We start from the raw sequence: 15,269 nt of genomic DNA, 5'->3' as shown, positions 1-15,269 counted from the left end.
CTTTCTTTTCTTGCATTTTGAGACAGAATCTCACTCTTTTTCCCAGGTTGGAGTGCAGTGGTGCAATCTCAGCTCACTGAAACCTCTGCCTCTTGGGTTTAAGTGATTCTCCTGCCTCAGGCTCCCGGCTGGGATTACAGGCACCTTCCACCACGCCCAGCTAATTTTTGTATTTTAGTACAGACAGGGTTTCTCCATGTTGGCCAGGCTGGTATCAAACTCCCAACCTCAGGTGATCTGCCCTCCTCGGCCTCCCAAAGTGCTGGGATTACAGGTGTGAGCCACCGTGCCCAGCCAACTTTATTTAATTTTAACTAATTTAAATTTAAAACTAGATACTTGTTTCATTTACTGGAAAAGGCCTAAATATGTTTAGAACAACTTGGGTACACAAATCTACTTTTCCAACTGTATATTTTATGAACTCTAAATATACGTTAAGGAGTTCTGATGAAAATTTAGCATCCTATCGGAGATTGCTGGAAATGAAAAATACACACTGGATTTTGAAGACTTCATATTTGAAAATGTAAAATATCTCATTAATGTTTTCTATTGATTACATGTGAACATATTCTGGACGTATTGGGTTAAATAAAATGTTGTTTTTATTAAAATAACATTAAGTATTAATGTCATTAATTTGATCATATTAAAAGTTTTAGACCAGGCACAGTGGCTCATGCCTGTAATCCCAGCGTTTTGGGAGGCCGAGGCAGGAGGATCATCTGAGCCCGGGAGTTGGAAATCAGCCTGGGCGACACAGCAAGGCCCTATCCCTAGAAAAAAATTACAAAAATTAGCTGGGTGTGGTGGTGCATAACTGGAGTCCCAGCCGTTCAGGAGCATAGGCAGGAGGATTGCTTGAGCCTGGGAGTTTGAGGTTGCAATGAGCTATGATTATGTGACTGCACTCCAGTTTAGGTAAAAGGGTGAGACCCTGTCTCTAAAAACAAACAAACAAACAAACAAAAGTTTTAAATAGGCTTAACGCCCTCTGTAAACCAAAAATAAAATCCTAAGCCCCCCAGCCAATTGAACAGACCCACTCTCTTGGCCAAGGGAATCCCAGGGAAACCTGCAAAACTGAATTCGTGGCCATGACGGGCCATGATGGGAGACTGGACACTCCTCATCATATGCTCCTCCCTTTTGTAGTTTAGGCACAGCATCTGACCAGCATTAATGTTAAACTAGATATCACAATTGCCAGGCATGGTGGCTCACACCTGTAGTCCCAGCACTTTGGGAGGCTGAGGCAGGTGGATCACTTGAGACCAGGAGTTCAAGACTAGCCTGGCCAACATGGTGAAACCCCATCGCTACTAAAAATACAAAAATTAGCCAGGCATAGTGGTGGGTGCCTGTAATCCCAGCTCCTTGGGAGGCTGAGGCAGGACAATCGCTTGAACCCCGGAAGTGGAGGTTGCAGTGAGCTGAGATTTCGCCACTGCACTCCAGCCTGGGTGACAGAGTGAGACTCTGTTAAAAAAAGAAAAAAGAAAAACAAAAAAGACATCACAAGACTGACAAAATGGACTTTTTGTGACCATAACATAACCAATTATAAACAGGATCTATGGCCGTGCCAGACGAAGGTGAACTTACACACCCCTACAAGCAACTCTGACCCGGTATAGTGGTTAACAGACTTCCTTCTCTTAAACATTCCTTTCTGCTGACTCCAAATTTTTAGACAAAGCTTTACGCCTCTAACCAATTGCAAATTAAAGAATCTCTGAATCCACGTATAACCTGTAAATCCCGGCTTCAAGATGTGCCGCCTTTTCCGGCCAAACCACTTATACAGCTTCCATGCTTTGAGTTGTGCCTTTGTCTATAACTCCTGTCTCCCCTAAAATGCATAAAACCAAACTTTAATCTGACTACCATGGAGACACCTTCTCAGGACCTCTTGAGACTATGTTCCCCAGGCCAGGGTCTCTTACACTGGCTCAGAATAAACCTTAAAATATATTACAGAGCTTGGTTTTCCTATTCACACCTCGGTTCCACAATCCTCACCATGCCCTGAGATGTTACACTCTGCCACGTGACTCCCTGAGGGTCCCACTTAATCCTTGTAGGCACCAGAGTTTACAACTCCTGGTCTATAACATCTTCCTAGCTGGTTTGGGGTAGGGGGGTGGCGCAGTGGGGAGAGCTTTTTAAGATCTTATGAAAGTTGTGGATCCTCTCTCCGGAAAATTGCACACACACAGAGATGTGTAACATTTAGAAAATAATTTTAGTGGTTCTCAGATCTTTGAAGGTCCATACTTGAGCCCCAGATTAAGAACATCTGGTCTTTAAAGCCTTCAGAAAAGATCAGCAGGAAGAACATCAGGCAGGTTGCCGTGGTTACACCTCCTCTTAGGCTGGCCTAGGGCTGAGGCATGGCCTTATTATCCCTGTCTTTGCTGCACACACCTTCACAGGGAGGGCCTCATCGCTCACTCTTCCATTGTGCGCTCAAGGGCTTAAGAGCCAGATTGTCATCCCACCTTCAGGTCTCCTGGCCCTGGGGTTGCAGCCGGGCTCAGGGCTTGAAAGCAAACTCCAATCCCATCTCTCCTCTGCCCCGCTCTCTGCTCCAGCCAGTGTGAGCTACGTATACCCCTCAGAGGCACCAGGCTCCCTCTTCTCCTGGCGTTTTGCCCAGCTACTGCCAGGAACACTCTTCTCCTTCCCATCCTTGGCCTGCTCAGTGCCTACTTTGGGACTGAGCTGAGGCATCACCTCCTCCAGGAAGACTTCCTGCAGCCCTCCTACAGGTGTTGGGCTCACTGATGTCCTGGCACTTACCACCCTCCATAGTCATTGCCTGTTTCTTTTCTCCTTTATACTGGGACCTCTTTGATACCAGAGACGTTCTATTTATTATTATACAAGCCCAGCTCCCAAAACAGAGCAGATACTGATAAATATTTGAAGGGTTAATACATTTAACTCAGTGGTTCTCAAAGTGGGGGCTCCAGACCTTCAGTATCAGGATCACTTGGGAGCCTGTTAGGAATGCACATTTCCAGCCCTCACCCCAGAACTACAGAATTAGAAACTCTGGGGGTGGGGTGCAGCAATCTGGGTTTGCGCAAGCCCTCCAGGTGACTCCAAGGCACAGATCTAAGCCCCAGGTTGGAGGGAGGCAGGATGACTCCTGAGGGTGGAGGCAGGTGACTGAAGTTTGGAAAAGCAATGTGGAAGAGTGGCTGCGGGTAGGCAGAATAACCCCCCACTCCCCATTACTCCCTGGAATCTGTAAATGAGTGTGTTACATGGCCGAGGTGGGATGAAGGTTGCAGATGGAATTACAGTTGCTAATCAGCTGATTTTGGGGAGATTATTCTGGGTTGCCTAAGTGGGCCCAGTGAAACCACTAAGGCCCTTAAATGGGGAAGAGGGAGGCAGAAGAGTGAAAACCAGAGAGATGGTAGCATGAGAAGGACTCAGCCCGCCACTCTTGGCTTTGCCGATGCAGGTGGACCACAACTTAAGGAAGGCAGGTGGCTTCTTGAAGCTAGAAAATTGATTGTCCCCGAGAGCCTCCAGAAAGGATCACAGTCCTGCTGACACCTTGATTTTTAGACCAGTAAGACCCATTTTGGACTTCTGACCTCCAGAACTCTAAGACAATACATTTGTATTGTTTCAGTCACTAAATTTGTGGCCCTTTGTTACCGCCCCAACAGAAAACATTGACTGCAGTGGCTAAGGACCAAGGCCCTGGAGTCACACTGTCTAGGCCTAGGTCTGTCCTCTTGATGTGCGGCCTATAAAATCAGGGTAATGGTGGGATAGTATACAGAAGGCAGTGAGGATGAAATAAAGTAACGCCTGTAAAACATTCAGCCCATAGTAAGTACTCCGAAAACATGAAAACACAAGGCTGCATTCGGACCAACGAGCAGCCGACAGTCCTCTTCAGATGGGGCGAACAGCCCCAGTGGACAGAGCAGTAACTAGAGAACTAAAGGGGGAGTGGGCTGAGAAGAGGCTTCCTGGAGGAGGTGGTGTTGAAACTCCGTTTTAAAGGAACAGTCAGTGAATGTCAGGGAGGAAATGAGATATGCAAATCTCCCAGGAATGGGGGCAGGTCTTTTATGCTGGGAAGTGCAAAGGAATTTCCCTGGGCGGATAGAAGTCTGTATTAGGGTTTAATGAGAACAAAATCGGTAAGAAATAAATGGTAGTGGGGAACAACTCTCCAAGCAAATTAAAATCCAGAAGCCGTAACAGAAGAAAGCTGAGCTGATTACATCAAGACTTAAAACTTTTGTATGACAAAAGACACTACAAAAAATGTCATAAGACCTTTTTCCTCAACTGAGAGGAAATATCTGCAAGAAATGATAGTGTTACTATCCAGTTTATATGAAGAGTTCCTGGAAAGCAATAGGAAAAAAAAAATACCCAAAAAATCTACTGGGAAAGTCGGCAGCAGATAGAAATCAAAAGTCACAGGAGATAAAATGCAAACGCCCTGTGCAGAAAAGATGTGGAGCCTCGCAAGTAATCAGGGAAATGCAAATTAAAACAAGGATGAACTCTATCTATCAGATTGGCAAACACAGAAAAGATTGCCAACACCCGGGGCTGGCAAGTGTCGAGAAAAGACATTCTCACACTTGGATGAGCATCTGCTGGTCAATTTGGGTAGAGTCGGTGATGCCTGACAGGAGGGAAGGTGAAGAAGTGGCCTCCACATTGCAGGCAGGGTGAGGACCCCAGGGTTGTGAAGGGCTGCAGCCTAACCGCTTGGTGTAATTAACACCTTCACCTTTGTTTCATTGTGAGTAAAGAGGGAAAATAGGAAGCTCCATCCGAAGGGACCTGCCCTTAGCTGGTTTGTAAGCAGGATCCGGGGAGGCACCTCCTGCTGGAGAGCCCTGGAGGAGAGCGGTTTACAAGGACTTTTTCCTGCAAAGCTGGTCAGAAGCCCCCAGCGGCAGCGTGGTCCCTGGAGTTGCGGTTCTGGGGTGGTTGTTCCAGATTTCGAACCAGGAGGATGTGTGAGTGTGAACAGCAGCCACTATCTGAATGGCACTGATTCTACAAATGAAGGATCAGGCCCAGAGAAATGAGGGAACTTTCCCAAGGATGAGTGGAGGATTTAGGACTCAAATGCAAATCTTTCTGCCACGCCAAGGAGTCAGTAGTCCTGAATGTACTTGTCCCATGAAAACAAGCCTGTGCTATTTGGAGTCAGCTCCAAGAACTTGCCCTTTGACCACTGATATCTGACACAAAGTGTTCAATTTCTACATGGTGTGTGCTGTACTAAGCCTTCACACGCATTAATGTCATTTTATCCCCACAACAAGTCTATGAAGCAGGTACTGCTGTTCACAACCATGTTACAGAAAAGGAACCGAGGCTCAGAAAGGTTAAGTAACTTACCCAGAGGTCCACAGCTGATAAGTGGTGAAGCTGGGCTTTGAGATTCAGGCTGTCCTTCTGCCCATGACACATTTAAGCCACGTGTAGGTGATTTATTCCGTGATTGGGCTCACATACAAGGGGGTGTGTCTGAAGAGATCAGTTGACATTGAGCCCAGTGGCAGAGACTTGAGCTACACATGAGGAAAATATGAGTGAAGGGGAACCTTGTAAAGGTGATTGCTTCTACAAGCCATCTGTGTGCAATCAGCCAAGTCCTTTAACCCATTATTGATTAAGGAAATCTGGCTGGTGCACCTGACTCAAAATGGGTCTTTCTGCCTCTCTGATCTGCCTTTGAACTCTGCCAGACACTGAGCATGTGAAAAGATGCTCAACCTCACTAATAATAATAAAAAGGGCAAATTAAAACAAGAGACAGGTTTCTCCCAATCCAATCAGCCAAGACTACAAAGAACAATAATGTCTGGCCAAGAATGTCATGTACGTTAGGAAACAAGCTCACACCCACTTGGTGAGTCTACTTGGGTACAACCTTCCTGGAAAACCACCCAGAATATGTTTCAGCATTTTAAATGTATACACCTTTGGAATCAATCATTCCTATTCTGAAAATGTATCATATGGATAAGTACACAAAGACATATGTCCAAGAACATTGCAGTATAGTTTATAACAGCAACCAAAAGAGAAAAAGAAGCAAACTAAAATTCCATCAACAGGAGGCTAGTTAACAAAAGTACTGTCCAGTCATAAAATGAAACATCGCACAGTCTTTAAAGAGGATAATGTAAGGGCAGGTATGGTGGCACAGGCCTGTAGTCCCACCTACTTGGGAGGCAGAGGCAGGAGGATTGCTTGAGTCCAGGAGTTTGAGACCAGCCTGAGCAACATAGGGAGACCCTGTCTCTACAAAAATTAAAAAAATAGCTAGGCGTGGTGGGGCATGCCTGTGGTCCCAGGATTACTTGAGCCTGGGAGGTTGAGGCTGCAGTGATTCCACCACTGCATTCCAGCCTCAGCCTGGTCAGCAGAGCGAGACTCTGTCTCCAAAAGAAAAAAAAAAAAAAGAATAATGTTGATTTCTATGTCTTTCCAGGAAAAGATATTATAAAGATAGAAATGTCATTTATAAAATAGTATACATAATATAAACCAATTCACGTATGTAAGTACAATTATGTAAATGGATTGGATCATAGATACATTTTACATATACATGTATGTAAATATTTATGAAGCACAAAATTCTATAGGATGTACACAACTTCTCACAATTGCTGTTCTTGTGGGTTGGAGGTGGGAGGGGCAGGTGGATTTCACTTGCTACTTTTTTTGCATTTTTATACCAATCATGAATTAACAGAAAATATATTTCTACAGGGAGCAAGGATAAGGGGAATCCCAAGAGAGTCACCTCACTCCAACTTGGTCTTTGAGGCACCTCCCAAGATCCATATTGCATGGTTTTAAGATTAAGCCCACATAGACAGTGAATTCTGTGTCGCCCTCACATTAGGGAACGTTCTGTTTGATGGCAACACGGACTCTGTTCATCCCTGCTCAGGCCTTTCCGGTCAGCATTTAGTGTATTATGTGGTAGTGACCAATGTTATGTCTTCCTCCTGGACCAGGCTGTGGACATCTTAAGGGCAGAGAGAGCATCTTATTCATGCCCACACCCTCATGTCCATCACGGGACTTCATGTAGAGGCAGTGAGCATTTCATTCATCAGGCAAATATTTCATGAGCACCTATACCTGTGCCAGTGCTGGGGCGCCGTGGGTAAACAGATCAGACCGGGGCTTACATCCTGAAGGTTGCGGTGCTGCTGGAATTTGTTGAATAACTAAATGACTCACAAGCAAGTGACCGGCAAGATGAACAGACTCAAAGGATTGGGGGAGCTGACCTAGTGACCCTGTGAGCCAATACACAAGAACATTGGCCTGGAGCAAACAGACCAACCCTGTTCCAGGGTAGTGGTTTCCGCTTTTTTTTTTTTTTTTCCCTTGGCAGTGGAATCTTTTCTCAATAAACAAAATAGGTAACAGTATATTATTATAAGCTGATTTTATAAGTTTAATTCAAAGCATTTACTGATCATACAATCAAGATAATTTTGGTTGACAAAAAACATTTGGGACACCTGAGTGGAGGTAGTATTTTTACTAGATGTTTAATACTTGGAAGATATAATAAAGATTAAATTCAAATAAAATGTTTGCAGAACCCTGGTTTAAAAACCACTGTTCTGGGCCGGGCGCGGTGGCTCACGCTTGTAATCCCAGCACTTTGGGAGGCCACGGCGGGCGGATCACGAGGTCAGGAGTTCGAGACCAGTCTGACAAACATGGTGAAACCTCGTCTCTACTGAAAATGCAAAAATTAGCCGGGCGTGGTGGTGCACGCCTGTAATCCCAGCTACTCAAGAGGCTGAGGCAGAAGAATCACTTGAACCCGGGAGGCAGAGGTTGCAGTGAGCCGAGATCGTGCCACTACACTCCAACCTGGGCAACAGAGTGAGACTGCGTCCAAAAACAACAACAACAAAAAAAAAAACCAACAAAAAAAACCCACCACTGTTCTGGAAATAAACATGTTGCTTTTTTTGTTTTGTTTTCAATAATAAAGAGAACAAATGGTTCAAATTTTAAACTCTCTTAAGTATTATTCATTTGTTCATTCAACCTGTAGCTATTAAGCACATTCAGTGGGTCAGGAGTTCTTATAGTGAATTCAATATTAATAGCCTCAAAGATCACAAGGAACCAGGAGATTAAGGGAAGGTGCTGTTGGAGTCAGGGGAACAGCCATAATAGATAGGTAGGTAGACAGGTAGATGGATGCATGGATGGATGGACGACGGATGGTTGGATAGATGATGTGATCAGCTGAATAACAGCTCCCCAAGATGTCCACATCCTAATCCTCAGAATTTGTGAATATATGTTATCAGGCAAAGGGACTCTGCAGATGTGATTAAGCTAAGGATCTTGAGATGGGGGGATGATCCTGGATTAGCCAGTGGGCCCAATGTCATCACAAGGATCCTTATCAATGAAAGAGGGAGGCAGGAGCGTCAGAGAAGGAGACATGGTGATGACGGTGGAGGTCAGAGTCAGAGAGAGATGTGAACGTGTTACAGAGCTGCCTTTGAAGATGGAACAGGACCATCAGCCAAGGAATGTGGGCAGCGGCAGAAGCTGGAAAAGACAAGGAAACAGATTCCTAGCGCCTCCAGACAGAATGCACCCCTACAGACCACTGATTTGGGGATTTCCAGCACTCAGAACTGTCAGATAACACATTTGTGTCTTTTTAAGCTACTACGTTTATGTGATATGTTATAGCAGCAATAGAAAACCAATATAAATGAGAGAGAGAGACAGAGAGAGATGATACATAAGCTTATGTGATTTGTTATAGCAGCAATAGGAAACATATAGATAGATGAATAGATAGATAGATTAGATATAAGATAGATAGATAGATAGATAGATAGATAGATAGATAGATAGATAGATAAACAAATTTGTCTTTGGCTTCTTAAAAATTGATTCTCATTAAAATCCTATCCTGACTCATTTTTGCCTGGGGTGGGGCAGGCACCACGCACATAGGAGTTCAGCGAACACGCCATATGGATGAAATGGTCTCACTGAGCTCCCCCTCCCTTTCCTGAGCCTAGAAGTTGTTCCCTTAAGAGAATTCTAGGACTCAGTTGTCCTATGATCAGGATCACCTACCCCTGAATCTGCTCTCTGAGTACAGACAAGTCTCGTCTTCAGGTCCTTGGGTGGCAAATGAATGGGACAGTGGGGGTCTCCTGCTGCAGGTATGTTCCAAGCTAGAACACTTTTGGAGGGCAATTTGGCAGGGTCTACTAAGATTCGACCATTCCTTTTAAACTTGCAACTACAAGTCTAGGACGTGAATTTTACCCATGCAAGTCCCCAGAGGTGTTCATTGCTGTATTGCTTAGAATTGTTAAAAATTGGAACCAACCTAAATGTCCATTAGCCTGGAACTGATTCAAATTAACCAAAGATATCCATAAGTTGGATCCTGGCAGGCCATTAAAGTGAATGAACTAGATCTTTATGTTACTGACATGTAGAGATGTCCATAACATTAATTGAGGGGTTGTGGGGGGAAAACCTTACAATCACGTGTATCACGAGAGCCTATATGTGTTAAACTATACAAGTTTAGGTTTATATGTCAAAAAGTTCTTCCAAGGTGTATGTCAAAACTTTAACAGTAGTAAGTTTTCAAGAATAAACATACGTATTCTTGTACTGTTTGACTTTCTATAATAATCAAATTGTAATATGATGTAATCAGAGTGGGGGAAATGACTATTTGAAAATTCTAGTCTGGCTGTCAGCGGCAGGCTGAGCAGGAGTAAGGGGTGACCAGTTCTCAGTCGAGGTGACCACACGGCCACAATGACCCAGAATCTTGACCCAGAGACTCCTGAATCTTGAGCCCCTGGGCCCCCAATACTCTCTGCATCCAGAGGAAAAGAAAATGGCACACATTGGCGTCACTCATGGCCTCTAAGAATCTGAAAATCAGTGACCCCTGTAGGAGGCCAGCAGCATGAACCCAGGGCAATGCTGTGTCCCAGGAAGGGTCTGGGTTTGGAGTCCCAGGGACCAGGGCTAGAAACCATCTCCACCACCTGACAGCCAGGTGACCATGGGCAGGTCGCTGGGCTCTCCAAGCCTCTGTTTCCTCATCTGTACGACGGAGGAAGATTCCTGCCTCACAGGGACGTTGTAAAGACAGATGTTGTCAAGACAGACAGCACATGCCCCTGGCACATAGTAGGGCCAGCTTCCCTCCCGCTCCTATGACCCCTGTACCTGCAGCCCCGGTCGGCCCAGCGCTGGGCGCAGCGCCTTGCAACGCGGGCCCGCGGGATCCGAGGACATGGTGAGGCGAGGGGCACTGGGGCCAGCCTCTCCATCTGGGCGGCAGGGAGGAGGGCAGGCTCGGCCATGGGCTGGCACCTCGAGGATCCCGGTCCGACGTGGTGCTGCCGCAGTGAGGATGACTCGGTCGGCAATGTGAGAGGGAGGAGTGAGGCAGGCCCCGTGGCACACCCAGTTCCCACACACCCTCACGCAGGATGAAAGTCCAGCCTCCTCCTGGGGCGGGGCTGGCTTGGCCGGGGCCACCTACAGGCAGGCACGCGGGGGCACACACATGCCCCTGAGTCCCGCCCACCTGCACTGGAACAGCAAAGTGGAAACGGTGCCTTTCAAAAACTGTCATGAAATAAGACTTGCATGGCCGCTATTATTACCTACAGCCATCCTGATTTCAGAGTAAAACCACATGAATAAAGCACCTGGCTAATATGGGTGGAAGAAAGTGCTCACGATCCAGGGGTTTTTATCTGGCTGGGCTACTCCCTCTGAGACTTCTCTGAGCCACGGTTTCCTCCTCTGTGAAACGGGGATGGTGACATTTGGAAGGAGACAGGAAACAAGCAAACAGGAAGGTGTCAGGGTGTAAAGAGAGCAGGACCTGGGCATGAGGGCGGGAGGATAGGAAGGGAGCAGGAAATGGGAGTGGCAAAGTGAGGGGGCATCCAGAGAGCCTCCCGGGATTGGCCTTTTGGCCGGGATGTAAAGGAGAAGGAACTAGCTGGGAAAAGGCTGGGGAAGGGGGAAACCCGGGGAATTTAACCCCCTCATCTTTAAAATGAGAACTTGAATTCATTCATTCAGCAAATCTTTATGGAGCTCTGTAGGAGCCCTGGGGGCAGCGACCAGAATGTCTGAAATCTAAGAGCAGGAGTGTGTGGACTCAGCTGAGAGGAGATCAGAGGCTGAGTGTCAGGGTGGGGAGGGAGAAGGGGTTTCCAGGTGCCGACAAGGACACAAGCCAAGGTGTAGCAGTAGGGCATTTGGGGGATGTATGAGAAGCGCTCCTGCCAGCTTCCCTGGCGGTGTCCTATTCCCGGCATCCATTTTGGACCATGAGCCCCTTCTCTTGCCCTCTGGCCAGGACGGAATGCCATGGACTTCCCCAGATTGCCCGGGCCCACCCTGCCTCCTCTAAGGCTCCGGGTGTCAATGAATCTTTCCAGGCAGCATATTTGCCTGTACTCCAAGAAGAGAGGCCCCAGAGTCCTCCTCAAGGAGGGCCCCCAAGTCTATGGGTCCCTACAGTCTGAAGCTCAGCTCTGGCCTGAGGGAGGCAAGAAATGGGCCCCAAGAAACTGAAAACAGGACCCCACTGGAGCAACAGAGCCCAGGAGCATGCATGGTTCTGGTGTCAAAGAGAGGAAAGGCCTCGCAGCACAAAGGGCCCTGAAAAACCCCAAGTCTCAGGCAGCTGTCACTGGCTGGAACCTGCGGACTAGGGCTGTGCAGGAGACCATCTATCCACTTCTCCTGAGCCTCCTCCTGAGGAGGAGACAAGGGAACCACGCCACCAGGAGGCCAAGGAGCTGGGGCCCAATATGCACGTGAATTATCAGTGGAAGTGGGTGCAGAACTACTTTGGCAGCCATAGGGAGTTTTGTGTGGGAAACATGGTAGGTGCTTAATAAAGTTTGGGTGGATGGATGGATAGATGGAAGAAAGAATGAGAGGTTGGTTGGGAAAATGGGGGATGAGAGAAGGGATGAATGAGAGGATGGTGGTTGGCTGGATGGGTGGGTGGGTGGATGGTTGGATGGATGCATGGTTGGATGGACAGATGGATGGATGGATTGATGGATGCTTGGATGGATGGATGAATGGGTGGATGGGCAGGTGGAAGAGTGAATGGCTATGGGCATAAATATGTGAGAGCACGAGTGAACGAATGAATCACTGAGCCATTAGGTGAATGGGTGGAAGAGTAAATGAATGAATAAATGCTTGAGTAAACAAGTTAGTCCTGGGTAAATGAACTTCTAGTCCAGAACTGAAAATCTAGCTCATTGTCACCTTCCTTAGGTGCAAGGAACCCTTCAGAAGAAAGCAGGAAGGAAGAGAGAGTGGCCTGAATCTTGTATGGCCGCACTTTCAAGCCTCCGTAAGGAAGTGCGCTCTTTGCTTCCTGGAGAGCCGCCGCGCGTACTCAGAATGAACCCTGGAGAAGTGAGTATACCCGCGCTCAGGGCAACATTCCTCATCTCCGGCTGAGCCCTGTCCCAGTCCCCCGCCGGAGTATCGGCCAGGCCGGTTAGATCACAGTGGAGTGGCTCAGACCTGTTGGCCCTGCACCCTGGCAGCTCGCCAGCACCTCCCCAGGCAGCCTGCCATCAGCTAGGCCTCTCACTATTGCAGAGACTCGTCCTAGGCCCCTCAGACCCAGAAAGTCCCCCAGGGCCTGCATGTTGTGAGCTCAGCATTTCCTCCCTGCCTTTCTGCCCCTCCAAGCAGCCCCACTCCCCACTACAGCGTGGTCCTGTATAGTGTGATGAAGTGGAGCCTCATAGGCTTGGGGCTGATCCTCAGCTGTGCTACTTAGGCTGTGTGACTTCAGGCAAATGCCTTAACCTCTCTGAGTCACAGCTTCTGCATCATTTAAATGAAAAACTTGCCTGATTTGAGGGGTGGTTGTGAGGATTCCGAGGGATAATACATGTCAAGCACTTAAATGGGGCCTGGCACACAGTTTACACGGAGCATCTAATTTCCAGGTGCTCAACTTTTTTCTTTTTTTCTTTTCTTTTCTGAGACTGGGTCTTACTCTGTCACCCAGGCTGGTGTGCAGTGGTGTGATCATAGCTCACTGCAGCCTTGACCTCCTAGGCTCAAGCGATCCTCCAGCCTCAGCCTCTGGATGGAGCTAGGAATCACAGGTGTGCGCCCCCACACCCAGGTTTTTTTTTTTTTCTTTTCTTTTTGTAGAGACAGGGGTCTCACTATGTTACCCAGGCTGGTCTCAAACTCCTGGCTTCGAATGATGCTTCCACTTCCGCTTCCTAATGTGCTGGGATTACAGGCGTGAGCTACCATGCCCAGGCAACTTTTTTCTTTCAAAAGCAATTTATGGAATGAAGTGCCAGCCAAGCACCACGCTCAGAGCTTTACACGTGTTACCACATTCAATCCTCATGATAACCTCGCAAGAGAGTGTTATAGGTCGAACTCTCCTGCTAAAAACATATGAAAAACGTGTGAATGCCTAAGCCTCAATACCTCTGAATGGGGCTTTATTTGGAAACAGGGTCTTGACAGAGAGAATCAAGTTAAAATGTGGTTGGTAGGGTGGTCCCTAACCCAATAAGACTGTGTCCCTCTGAAAGGGGAAAATCGGTGCCAGACACTGGCGTGCATATCAGGAAGATGACGGGAAGGCACACAGCGGGGACACCATGGGAGGGCAGAGGCCACGGCTGGGTGATGCTGCCACAAGCTGAGGCACATTGGAGCCACCAGAAGCTTCCAGAGGCAAGGAAGGCTCCTTCCTTTGCAGGGTTTGGAGGGAGCCTGGCACTGCCAGCACCTTGACTGTGGAATTCTAGCCCCCAGAAGTATGAGCCCACATGCTTCTGGTGTTCTAAACCACCCAGCTTGTGACACTTTGTCATGGGAGCTCCTGGAAACAAATGCAGAGGGGATTGGCCCTGTTTTGCAGATGATGACACAGGCTGAATGGGATGGTGATGGGTGGCTGAGGGGCTTGCACTCAGGAGTCCAGGCCTGTGGCCCCAGGGTTAGGGGTAGAAAATCAGCCTGTGCCTAGAAGGTATGCTGTGACAAGTGGTGTGTCGTTCAATGAGATGCACTGACAGTCAGATGCACCCTGCTTTGCCGACGCCCCTGCGGTGCTCCCATGTCATGCTGGTGACTGTCCTCACAGGTTCCCTGTGATCTTCAGCCTGGGGAGACAGGTTCGCTGTCCCGAGTGCACCTGAGTTTCCTACAGACATCAACCGCGCAGCCTTAAGCTCCATCATTCAGCTCTAGGAGGAGCCAAGGGCATCCCTGTGGATCTGGAGACACACATCCCAGTTAAGAGTCAGAAAAATGGGGCACTTCGTGGCTGTGTGACTTTGGGCAAGTTACTTAACCTGTCTGAATCTCAGTTTCCTCGTCTGAAAATGGAACCATGATCCGACTGAGAGGGCTGTTGTGAGAATCCAGTGGGATAATGCGTGGGCACTCAGTGAGCCGCGGCTGCTACGTGGGGATGATGTCTCTCGGGAGCCTGTGACTAGAGTGTCACGGGATGTGTTTACCAGTCACACGCCCAACTCCTCTGTATGAGTGTGCGTGTGTGTGTGTGCCAGAATGGGGACCTCGTCCACATCCACAGAGGCCCGGGGTCTCAGCCCTCACCCAAAGCAGGGAAGGCGTCTCCCCACACTCCCCACAAGTGTTCTCCAGAGCTGTCACCTGCCCAGGGCCCTGAGGAGCGGCCTCATCTGCCTTCTGCCTCAAAGGCTCCAGGGACATAGCAGATGCTCTCCCCAGACCCCAGTGCAGGGCCCACTGCACTCACTCTCCTCGGGGTCGGCTCCTCAGCAGGTGGGGCAGGAGGGCTGGGGGGCTCCACTGGCTTTTCTAGGCCAGAAGGTAGGCTGAACAATGGCCCAGCAGCCCCTCACAGTACAGCGGGGCAGGGCCGAGTAAGCAGTCCCCAGAGACTCCACAAAACGGGGCACTTGGCGACAATGCAGACAACACCAGGCAGAGCTTCAGCCACAGGGAGGAGCTGCCAACAGGCCTCATTCAACGCCACCCCTGCAGCTCCCAGGAGAACCCCGTGGTGACAAAAGCTCGTCAGCTGGAGCAAAGCTCGTGTGGAGAAGGGAGGGTTGTGAGTGTGTGTGCGTGTGTGTGACTGTGCGTGTTTATGGATGCGTGTCATCTAGCCCAGGTTTCTTCCTCATTCTCATTTAAATGCCACAGCCTGA

The sequence above is a fragment of the Papio anubis genome, chromosome 16 (assembly GCF_008728515.1).
Source record: "Papio anubis isolate 15944 chromosome 16, Panubis1.0, whole genome shotgun sequence".
Lineage (NCBI taxonomy): Eukaryota > Metazoa > Chordata > Mammalia > Primates > Cercopithecidae > Papio > Papio anubis.
Note: the sequence above shows the minus strand (reverse complement) of the source record.